This window comes from Pongo pygmaeus, chromosome 18, assembly GCF_028885625.2.
Source record: "Pongo pygmaeus isolate AG05252 chromosome 18, NHGRI_mPonPyg2-v2.0_pri, whole genome shotgun sequence".
Lineage (NCBI taxonomy): Eukaryota > Metazoa > Chordata > Mammalia > Primates > Hominidae > Pongo > Pongo pygmaeus.
In genome coordinates this window covers 6,101,560-6,114,368 of record NC_072391.2, presented here as the reverse complement: position 1 = coordinate 6,114,368, position 12,809 = coordinate 6,101,560, and the positions used below count along the sequence as shown (strand labels likewise).

Genomic DNA, 12,809 nt, shown 5'->3' with positions numbered 1-12,809 from the left:
TCGCTAGTAACCGCCCCGGTCGCCCCCTTATCCAAAAAGACTATTGACGTCATCGGAGCCACGGGGGTTTCAGCAAAGCAAGCTGTAGGCTTGCCTCGGACTTGTACTGTAGGAGGACATAAAGTCATTCATCAGTTATGGTACATGCCTGACTGTCCCTTGACCTTTTGGGGAAGGGACTTGCTCAGCAAGCTGAGAGCCACGATCTCTCTGACAGAGCACGGCTCTTTGCTGCTAAAGTTACCCGGAACGGGAGTCATTGTGACCCTTATGGTCCCCCGAGAGGAGGAATGGAGACTTTTCTGAACTGAGCCGGGCCAAGAGAGAAGGCCAGCTCTGGCTAAGCGGTGGCCAAGAGTACGGGCAGAAGACAACCCTCCGGGATTGGCCAGTTAAGACTGGGGCCCAGCGGGTTAGGCAAAAACAGGACCCGGTCTCCAGAGAAGCTCTTCAAGGTATCCAGGTCCGTCTCAAGCACCTAAGAACTGTTGCAATTCTTGTTCCTTGTCAGTCTCCATGGAACACTCCCCTCCTGCCTGTTCCCAAGCCACGGACCAAGGACTACCGGCCGGTACAGGATTTGCGCTTGCTTCATCAAGCTACACTGACTTGACATCCAACAGTACCTAACCCGTCCACATTGTTGGGGTTGCTGCCAGCTGAGGACAGCTGCTTCACCTGCTTGGACCTGAAAGATGCTTTCTTTCCTATCAGATTAGCCCCTGAGAGGCAGAGGCTGTTTGCCTTTCAGTGGGAAGATCCGGAGTCAGGTGTCACTACTCAGTACACTTGGACCGGGCTTCCCCAAGGGTTCAAGAACTCCCCCACCACCTTCGGGGAGGCGTTGGCTCGAGACCTCCAGAAGTTTCCCACCAGAGACCTAGGCTGTGTGTTGCTCCAGTAGGTTGATGACCTTCTGCTGGGACACCCCACGGCAGTCGGGTGTGCCAAGGGAACAGATGCCCTACACCGGCACCTGGAGGACTGTGGGTATAAGATGTCCAAGAAGAAAGCTCAGATCTGCCGACAGCAGGTACGTGACTTGGGATTTACTATCTGACAGGGCTCGGAACGCAGCCCGGGATCAGAAAGAAAGCAGGTCATTTGCAATCTAGTGGAGCCCAAGAGCAGAAAGCAGGTGAGACAATTCTTAGGAGCTGTGGGGTTTTGTAGACTGTGGATCCCAAACTTTGCAGTATTAGCCAAGCCTTTGTATGAGGTCCCAAAGGGGGCGGGGACCGGGAACCTTTGGAATGCAGATCCCAACAACAGCAAGTCTTTCATGAGTTAAAGGAAAAACTTCTGGCAGCCCTAGCCCTGGGGCTACTCGATCTGACAAAGCCTTTTCCATTCTATGCATCAGAGAGAGAAAAGATGGCAGCTGGACTTTGAACCCAAACGGTTGGGCTCCGGCCAAGGCCGGCGGCCTACCTCTCTAAACAACTAGACGGGTCTACTAAAGGATGGCCCCCTGTTTGAGGGCCTTGGCAGCAACTGCCCTGCTAGAACAAGAAGCAAATAAGCTGACTCTTGGGCAAAACCTGAACATAAAGGGCCCCCATGCTGTGGTGACTTTCATGAACGCTAAAGGACATCGTCGGCTACCGAATGCCAGACTCACCAAGTACCAAACTTGGCTCTGTGAAAATCCTCGTATAACCATTGAAGTTTGTAACACCCTACACCCGCCACCTTGCTCCCGGTATCAGAGAGCCCTGTCGAGCCTGATTGTGTGGAAGTCTTGGACTCAGTCGACTCTGGCAGACCTGACCTCCGGGACCGGACTTGGGCATCAGTAGACTGGGAACTATACGTGGATGGGAGCAGCTTCTTCAACCCCCAAGGAGAGAGAGGTGCAGGGTATGCAGTGGTAACCCTGGACACTCTTGTTGAAGCCAGATCGTTGCCCCAGGCCACTTCAGCCCAGAAAGCTGAACTCATTGCTTTAATTCGGGCCTTAGGACTCAGTGAGGGTGAGACTGTAAACATTTACACTGATTCTCGGTGTCTTTTTAACCCTTCGAGTGCATGGAGCGTGATAGAAAGAAAAGGGCCTATTGAACTCTGAGGGAAAAGACAGAAAATATCAACAAGAAACCTTGCAATGATTAGAAGCAGTATGGAAACCCCACAAGGTGGCAGTTAGGCATTGCAGAGGACACCAGCGAGCTTCCACCACGGTGGGTTTGGGGAATTCCCGCGCTGACTCAGAGGCTCGAAAAGCAGCATCTGCCCCCTTCTGGGCATCAGTGCTCCCTCAAGTACCTGATCTTGGACCTACTTCTTCTAAAAAAGAAAAGGACATTCTCCAGGTAGAGGGAAGGACAAGTGATGGAGGAAGGATGGATTCGGTTACCAGATGGGAGCGTAGCTGTGCCACAGCTGCTAGGAGTTGCAGTTGTACTGGCTGTGCAAGAAACCACCCATCGAGGTCAGGAGTCACTGGAAGAGTTGTTAGGCCGGTATTTCTACATCTCGCCTTTGTCAGCCCTTGCCAAAACGGTGAGGCAGCGGTGTGTTACCTGCCGACAGCATGATGCGAGGCAAGGTCCAGCCGTTCCGCCCGGCATACGAGCTTATGGAGCAGCCCCCTTTGAAGATCTCCAGGTAGACTTCACAGAGATGCCAAAGTGTGGAGGTAACAAGTATTTACTAGTTCTTGGGCGTGCGTACCTACTCTGGGTGGGTGGCGGCCTATCCAACACCAACTGAGAAAGCTCGTGAAGTAACCCGTGTGCTTCTTCGAGATCTGATACCTAGATTTCGACTGCCCTTACGGATCGGCTCAGATAAACGGGCCTGCGTTTTAGGCTCCCTTGGTACAGAAGACGGCAAAGGTATTGGGGATCCCACGGAAACTGCATGGCGCCTCCCGGCCTCAGAGCCCCAGAAAGGTGGAGCAGATGAATCGGACTATCAAAAATAATACTATTGTCTTCCCCGCGAGATATTTAAAACAACACCACAAGGGGCGTCAAACCACCTGCTAAATTTGAGGGAATATTATCCTCTCCCCCACTCCCGCGGCCCCGGATATTAGAGACAATAACACAGGGGTAACGTACACCCACTACTTGATTGGGAATAATATCATCCTCTCCCTTCTCGGATATTAGGAACAATATCACACTGTGCGTGTAGTACTGTCGTGAAATTCAATGGAATGTCATCCTTCGCCTCCCTGGATATGATGAACAATATCACAGGGGATGTACAGCTTCTGAGATATTGGGAGTGATATCATCCTCTCCCCTCTGGAAGTTAGGGACAATATCACAGGGGTAGTGTACACCCTCTGGCATGTTGGCACTAATATCATCCTCCCGCCCACTGGATATTAAAAACCATATCACAAGGGGCGTGTACAGACACTTCGATATTGGTATTAATACCATCCTCTCCCTCTTTGGATATTCGGTGCCGTATTTCAGGTGGGGTATACGCCACCTGCAATATTGGAAGTAATATGATTTTCTCCCCCCGTGGATATCAGAAACGATATCACAGGGGGTGGCGAACAACCCCTGCGATACTTGGAGTGATATCATCGTCTCCCCTCACGATGATTAAGAACAATATCGTAGGGGTGGGGGGTGTACACCCCCTTTCATATTTGATACCATCCTCTTCCCCCCTGGATATTAGGAACAATATCAGGAAGGGACGTAGAGACCCTGCGACCTTTGCTGTCATACAATTGTCTCTCCCCTAGATATTAGGAAAAATGTCACTGGGGATGTGAACAGCCCTGCGATATTGAGAATAGTATCATCCTCTCCCCCCTTGCATATTGGGAACAACATCACAGGTGGGGTGTACTGCCTCTGCGATATTGGGGGTAAAATTTTCCTCTCTTCCCCTGGACATCAGGAAGGGTATCAGAGGGGGAGGGTGTGCATTCCCTGCCATATTCAACGTAACTTCATCCTCTCCCTCCCAGGGTATTCAGAACAATAGGACAGGAGGGGTGTACGCCAACTGCGATATTGAGAGTCGTATCATCCTCTTTCGCTCTGGATCTTAGGAACAATATCACAGGGTTGTGTACACCCCCTGCGATATTGGGAGTACTATCATCCTCTCTCCCTGTGGATATTAGGAAGAGTATCACAGGGCTGTGTAAACCCCCTGCGGTACTGGGAGTAATATCATCCTCTCTCCCTCTGAATAGAGGAAGATTTTCACAGGGGTGTGTACACCCCCTGCGATATTGGGAGTAATGTCATCCTCCCCAAACCTGGATGTTAGCAACGAGATCACAGAGGGGGTGTACACACCCTGCGACATTGGAAGGAATATGATCGTCTCCCCACCTGGATACTGGGAAAGAAAGATATCACAGCGCGGGTATACGTTCCCTACGCTGTTGGCAGTAATCTCATTCTTTTCCTGTCTGGATATGAGGAAGCATATCACAGGGGAGCTGTACAATTACTTCGATATTGGGAGTAATATCATCCTCTATTTTCCTGGATATTGGGCACAAAAACACAAAAGGGTGTACAACCCCTGCGATCTTGGGAGTAATAGCATACTCTCCTTCCCTGGATGTTAGAAAACAGTATCATCAGGGCGCAACACCCCCCGCGATAATGGGAGTCATATTTACTCTTTCACAGGCCATTTGGAACAATACAACAGGGGGTGTTTACAAACAGGGGTGGTGTACACCCCTGTGATATTGGGAGTAACATCATTCTCCCCACCTCCGGATATTAAGAACAATATCCCGGCGGGAGGTGGTACACCCCCAGTGATATTGCGAATAATGTCATCCTCTCCTTCCCTGGATATTAGGAACAATATCACAGGGGGGTGTACACCTTCTGTGATACTGGAAGCAATATCATCCTCTCCCCCGCTGGATATTAGAAAAAAATATCACTCACGGTGTACACCCGCTGTGATATTAGGAAGAATATTACAGGGTGTACACCCACTCTGACTTTAAGAGAAATAGCTCCCTCAAATGTCCCAAACAATATCACAGGGTATACAATGATATTTCCCTAGGATATTACAAATACTATCACAGGGTGTACACCCACTGTGATAACACGAGTAATAATACATCCCAAGGATACTACCAAGAATATCACAAGGCTGTACACCCACTATGACATCGGGAGTGATATCTCCCTAGGATACTACGAACACCATCACAGAATGTACACACATGGTGCGCACGCACGGTGATATTAGGAGTACTATCAACGCAGGACATAGTCAATAAGACCACAGGGAGTACATACCTGATGTACACCCACGGCGATGTTATGAGAACTACCTCCCTAGGATAATACGAATAACATCACAGAGTGGACACACATGGTATACACCCACCGTGGCACTAGGACTAATAACTTTCTGAGATATTACCAGTAGCATCACACAACAGAAACACATGGTGTACACCCACTGTAACCTTAGGTGTAATTTCTCCCTACGATATTACGAGTAACATCTCAGTGCATACACACATGGTGAACACCCACTGTGACATTAAGGGTAATATCCCCCTAGGATATTACCAATAACATCACCGGGTGTCCACCCATGGTGTACATGCTCTGTGATGTTAGGGATAATAACTCCCTAGGATATTATGAATAATACCGCAGGGTGTACAGAAACTCTGATATTAGAGGTAATATCTCTCTAGGATATTATGAATAATATCACAGGGTGTACCCCCACTGTGATACTGGGAGCAATATCTCTCTAGGATACTACGAATCATATCAGAATGTACACCCACTGTGATCATAGGAGAAATATCTCTCTGTGATATTACGAATTAGATCACAGAGTGTACACACATGGTGTACATCCACTTTGATATTAGGAGTAATCTCTTCCTAGGACATTACAAATAACATCACAGAGTGTACACCCACTGTAATATTAGGAATCGTATCTCCCTAGGTGATTACAAGTAATATCACAGGGTGTACACCCACTGTGATATTAGGAGTAATATCTTCCTAGGGTATTATGAATAATTTCACAGTCTCTACACACATAATGTACACTCACTGTGATATTAGGAGTAACATCTACCTAGTAGATAACAAATAACATCGCAGGGTGTACCCCCACTTTGATATTAGCTGTAATATTCCTCTAAGTTGTTACAAATAAGATCACAGGGTGTAGAAACATGGTGTACACTCACTGTGATACCAGGAGTCGTATCTCTGTAATATATTATGAATAATATCACAGGTTGTACACCCACTGTATTATTAGGAGTCATATCTCTGTAGGACATTACAATTAATATCACACGGTGTACAGCCACCCTGATATTAGGAGCAATATCTTTCTAGGATATTACAGATAATATCACAGGGTGTACGCCCACTCTGCTGTCAGGAGCAATATCTCCCTAGGATATCAAAAATCCTATCACGGGGTGTCCAATCTCTGCCTTCCAGGTTCGAAGGGATTCTCCTGCTTCAGCCTCCCGAGTAGCTAGGTTTACGCGCCACCACACCCGGCTAATTTTTTTTTATTTTCACTGGAGACGGGGTTTCACCACGTGGGCCAGGCTGTTCTGGAAGTCCTGACCTCAGGTGATCCATCAGCCTCGGCCGCCCAAAGTGCTGGGATTACAGGTGTGAGGCATGGTGCTGAGCCAAGAGTTATATATTCAATTCATTTGGAAACACAGCTCCCATATTTGAGTGTGCGTGTACTTTTATGAAGAAATGATGTCAGAAAACCTAAGGATGATAATAACTATGAAAAGTAACAGGCACGTGAAAAGGTCCTCCGATTGAGAACTATAAGCTTCGATTTCGGTTTTAGATAATGGGGTCCTAGCCCTTGTGTCGTCCTTTTACATATTCTACATCACAGGAACTTGCAGCACGGTGTCAGAATAAAATAGAGTGTATTTCACGGCTTCTTAATTTCTTTCAATTAGATGAGATCTTTTTCTTAAAGAGAGAAGGATATTTTCATTGCATTGTATTTTTTCTGAAAAGAGTAGGCCGTATTTTACTGAGATCACGGATTTGTTATATATGACGTTTTGGTCTTCTAATATTCTTCAGTGGATTTTCTCTGAAGTGGTATGTACAGAAAGACTTGTATAGCAAAAAAGTAAACCACGTAATAATTCTGAGATTTTTGGAATTGTCACAGCTGAGAAACATTGCTGGCGGTGTATGGTCCCCAAGTGTGAAAGCGTTCCTTGTGAATTGCTTGCATCCAGCATTAAGGGCTGGTTTTTCTCTTTTATTTTTCCAATCCTCTTTCCTTCTCAAGGTGTCCAAGACACACAGAGCCACGGAATCTCACAGGTGTCTGAGAATTCCTCCTCCTGGGACTCTCAGAGGATCCAGAACTGCAGCCCGTCCTCGCTTTGCTCTCCCTGTCCCTGTCCACGTATCTGGTCACGGTGCTGAGGAACCTGCTCAGCATCCTGGCTGTCAGCTCTGACTCCCCCCTCCACACCCCCATGTACTTCTTCCTCTCCAACCTGTGCTGGGCTGACATGGGTTTCACCTCGGCCACGGTTCCCAAGATGATTGTGGACATGCAGTCACATAGCAGAGTCATCTCTCATGCGGGCTGCCTGACACAGATGTCTTTCTTGGTCCTTTTTGCATGTATAGAAGACATGCTTCTGCCTGTGATGGCCTATGACTGCTTTGTAGCCATCTGTCGCCCTCTGCACTACCCAGTCATCGTGAATCCTCACCTCTGTGTCTTCTTCGTTTTGGTGTCCTTTTTCCTTAGCCTGTTGGATTGCCAGCTGCCCAGTTGGATTGTGTTACAATTCACCATCATCAAGAATGTGGAAATCTCTCATTTTGTCTGTGACCCCTCTCAACTTCTCAAACTTGCCTGTTCTGACAGCGTCATCGATAGCATATTCATAGATTTCGGTAGTACTATGTTGGGTTTTCTTGTCGTTTCAGGGATCCTTTTGTCTTACTATAAAATTGTCCCCTCCATTCTAAGGATTTCATCGTCAGATGGGAAGTAGGAAGCCTTCTCCACCTGCGGCTCTCACCTAGCAGTTGTTTGCTGATTTGACGGAACAGGCATTGGCATGTACCTGACTTCAGCTGTGTCACCACCCCCCAGGAATGGTGTGGTGGCATCAGTGATGTACGCTGTGCTCACCCCCATGCTGAACCTTTTCATCTACAGCCTGAGAAACAGGGACATACAAAGTGCCCTGCGGAGGCTGCGCAGCAGAACAGTCGAATCTCATGATCTGTTCCATCCTTTTTCTTGTGTGGGTGAGAAAGGGCAACCACATTCAATCTCTACATCTGCAAATCCTGCCCCTTAGTCACATTATTTTTGTGGCTTGATGGCTTTTATTCCTTTCCGCATTTCCTTTGTGAATATTGCTTTCTTCGTTATGCCTTTAACTGGAATGGGTGAGTATTCTGGGATCCTTTGTTTAGCAGAAACCTCATGACAGAATCCTCTATACCTAGGCGGCCCCTTTTAGTTTCTGAGCAATAACCCGGTCATCCAGGTGGAATCACCACCATCTTTTTATATACACGAAGTCCTCACTTCATTTTGGAATTCCCTGAAAACTGACTTTATGGAAACAATGTACAGGAGGTCCTCCAACACCATTGGTTATTCAAAGTTGTGTAGTTATACTGTTGATGAAAAATAAGTGGTTTCACTATACATAATTTTGCTTCGAGGTGAAGTTTCCAAGAGACTTTCAAAGATGTTAAGTGAGGACATACTGTACATCAAATTCATATCCTCTTCCACAGTTTATGTGGAATTTCTTCATAAACTGCTTCTAGAGAATCTATTTAGGCAGGTTATATGTAGAGATAAATGTCGCCGTTCCTCAATCTTGGCTTTGAGTCAAATCACCTGGGGAGCTAACACATGATGAGGCCTGGGTCTCAACACCTAAGATTCGGATTTCCTTGCACCTGTGTGAGTACGCGGATTTTTGTTTTTTTTTCTTTTAAAGCACCAGAGGTGGTTCCAATGACGAAGTTTTTAGAGGCATCAAGCTCCAATGAGTAAGAACAGAAATTAATTATAATTTCTTCAAATATTATCTTCAAATGCATTGTCCATCAACACCACACAAATGTTTATTATGCTGTTTTTTCTTACCATTTCGCATTTTCGCATTTTCTATTTCTTTCTTTTCGTTTTTTTTTTTTTTTTTTTTTTTTTTTTGAGTCAGAGTTTCACCCTTGTTGCCCAGGCTGGAGTTCAATGGCACGGTCTGGCTCACTGCAACCTCTGCCTCCCGTATTCAAGCAATTCTCCTGCCTCAGCCTTCCAAGTAGCTGGGATTACAGGCATGCGCTACCATGCCTGGCTAATTTTTTTTTTTTTTTTTTTTGTATTGTTAGTAGAGACAGTGTTTCTCCATTTTGGTCAGGCTGGTCTTGAACTCCCCACCACAGGTGATCCACCCGCTTCCGCCTCCCAAAGTGCTGGGATTACAGGCATGAGCGACTGCGCCCAGCCACCGCTTAGCATTTACATTTCACATTTGTTGAAGTTATAGATGTATACACACATTGATTGCTGCTTTGTTATACACTTGCGTATACATAAGATGGGAAATAGAAAAGAATAAAATGGGCACAGTATCCCTGAAGTTTCACATTCCTGCTATTTTAAAAATATTTGCTCTTAGAAATTTGTTTCAATTAAGAAACTGTGGCATACACACCCAATGAAGTATTATTCAGCCTAAAAAGGAAGAAAATCCTCTCCGCTGCGGACAAAATGGGTGAGATTGCAGGTCTGTATATTAAATGAAATAAGCCAGGCAGAGGATGACAAATATTTCGTGTCCTCACTTCTATGTAGGAAGAAAAAAGGAAACCTTGGCCAGATGTGGTGGCTCAAGCCTGTAATCCCAGCGCTGTGGGAGGCCGAGTCGCACGGATCACTTCAGTCCAGGAATTTGAGACCAGCCTGGCCAACATGGTGAAACCCCGTCTCTATAGAAAACAGAAACAATTTGCCAGGCGTGGTGATGGGTGTCTGTAGTCTCAGCTACTCGGAGGGCTGAGGCCCAAGAAGCGCTTGAACTCGGGAGGCGGAGGTTGCAGTGAGCCCGGACTGTGCCTGTGTACTCCAACCTGGGCAACAGAAAGAGACTCCATCCCACACACACCTACACACAAAAGGAATCTCAGGAAGGTGGAAAGTATAAAGGTGGTTAGCAGATGCTAGGAAGAAAAGCGGTGGGATGGGGAATGAAGACAAGTGGATAATTGGGTCCCAAAATACAGAAAGATGGAATGAGTGAGTTCTAGTGTTTGATAGTACAGTATGAACATTTTAGTTCACAAGAATTGCTTGCATATTTCCAGATGCTTTGGTAAGAAGCTTCCTAACTTTCTCATTATGCTGGTTTTTAAGCTCTTCTCTTTCTGCTCTTGATATCATGCTGGTTTTTTGTTTTTTGTTTTTTGTTTTGAGATGGAATTTCGCTCTTGTTGCCCAGGCTGGAGTGTCCTGGTGCAATCTTGGCTCACCGCAACCTCTGCCTCCTGCGTTCAAGCGATTCTCCTGCCTCCAACTCCCGAGTAGCTGGGATTACAGGCATGCGCCAGCTGCCCAGCTAATGTTGTATTTCTGGTAGAGATGGGGGTTTCTCGCTGTCGCTCAGGCTGGTCTTCAACTCCTGACCTCCGGTGATCCGCCCGCCTCGGCCTCCCAAACTGCTGGGATTACAGGCGTGAGCGACCGCGCCCAGCCCATGCTGTATCCTTATCTGTTGTCGGTTGTTGTTCGTTTGTTTTTGAGCCCAGAAATAACTTCTCACCTATAGGTTCAAATGATTTTTAACATGAGTACTAAGAAAGCTCATTGCTGGAAAAGCAGCCTTTTCAAGAAATGGTGTCGGAGAAACTTGATTTCCACATGCAGAAGAATGAAGGTGGACCCCGTGTCACACCAGGTGCAAAAATTAACACAAACTGGATCAAAGACCTAACCCCAAGGGCTAAAAGTATCATATGCCTAAAAGAAATCATTGGCCACACTTTCATGACATCAGATTGGGCAATGCTCTCTGGGATATGACACCAAAAGCATAGGCAACAAAAGAAAATTAGATTCCTTGGATTACATCTAAATGACAGACACTTTTGTGCAGCGAAAAACACTGTGAACTGAGTGAAAAGATAACCCGTGGATTAGGAAAAATATTTGCAAATCATATATCTCAAAAGAGGCTGATATCCATCATATATAAAGAACAGCTAGAACTAAACAACAAGAAACCCAAAGCATTCCATCAACAATGGTCAGAAGACTCGAGTAGACGTGTCCCTAAAGAAGATATAGCAATGGCCAATAAGCATCTAAAATGATGTTCAAAATCACTAACCATAGGGAAGCGCAAATCAAACAAAGAATGAGATACCACACATTAGGATGGATACGATCAACAAACAAGCATTGGTGAGACTAGAAGGAAATAGGAATGCTCCAATACGATCGGAGGGAATGTAAAACCGTGAAGGAACGGGGAAAGTAGTATGGCGTGCACTGGAAAAATTAGAAACAGTATGCTCAGATGTTCCCGCAGTTGCATTTGTGGGTACCTACCAAAAAGAACTAGAAGCCAGGAGTGGAAGACAGATTTGTACACACACGCTCATAGCAGCATTATTCGCAACAGCCAAAATGTGGAAGCAACCCAAGGGTTCGTGGACAGATGAATGAAAAAGCGCACTGCAGTTCCTTCATACAATGGAAGACTCTCCAGCCTTAAAAAGGCAGGCACTTTTGGCCGGTGCGGCGGCTCACGCCTGTAATCGCAACATCTTGGAAGAACGAGGTGGGCGGATCACCTGAGGTCAGGAATTCAAGACAAGCCTGGCCATCTTGGTGAAACCCTGTCTCTAGTGAAAATGCAAAAAATGAGACGAGCGTGGTGGCGTGTGCCTATAGTCCCAGCTACTCGGGAGGCTGAGGCACAAGAATCGCTGGAACCCGGGAGGCGGAGGTTGCACTGAGCCCAGATTGTGCCGCAGCACTCCAGCCTGGGCGACAGAGTGAGACTGCATGGAAACGCAAAACAAAACAAAGTCAAACAAACAAACAAAAAAAAGGACAGGCACTTCTGACTCAGACCGCAGCATGGATGAACCTCGAAGACATTATCGTCAGTGAAATAAATAAATCCCAAAAGGATAAACACGCCCAGGCTCAGTGGCTCGCACCTGTGACCCCAGCACTTTGGGAGGCTGAGCCAGGTGGATCACTTAAGGTCAGGAGTTCGAGACCAGCCTGGTCAATATGGTGAAAGCTCGTCTCTATTAAAAATACAAAAATTAGCTGGGCGTGGTGGCGGACGCCTGTAATCCCAGCTACTCGTGAGACTGAGACACAAGAATCGCTTGAACCCACGATGTGGAGGTTGCAGTGAGCCGAGATCACACCACCGCACTCCAGCCTGAACGACAGAGAAAGACTCTGTCTCCAAACCAAAAAAATTAAACACGGTATGATTCCACTTTTCTATCAAGTGTCTGGAGTCGTTAAACTCATAGAGTTGCAAACTAGAAAGGTGGCCCCCAGGGGTGGGCGAGAGAGAGGAGTGGAGAGCTTGCTAAATGGGTGCAATTTCCATTTTGAAAGATAAAACTGTTCCGGAGACGGTGGCGGTGATGGCTGCTGAACAATGTGAACGTAATTAATGTCATTAAACTGTAAACTGAAAAAGAGTGGAAATTGTAAATGTTTATACTGGCCATTCTATATGAACTAATATATATTCACAATTTTTAATATTTATACGTGGTATATTTGCCCATAATTAAAGATGAAAATTAAAG

The 12,809-nt window shown here is 46.3% G+C and overlaps 1 pseudogene; it reads left to right on the top strand.

The window, feature by feature from the left end:
- Window positions 1-4,183: 4,183 nt before the first annotated feature.
- LOC129026405 (olfactory receptor 7E24-like) lies at window positions 4,184-8,041 on the top strand (annotated as a pseudogene).
- The last annotated feature ends 4,768 nt before the right edge of the window (window positions 8,042-12,809 follow it).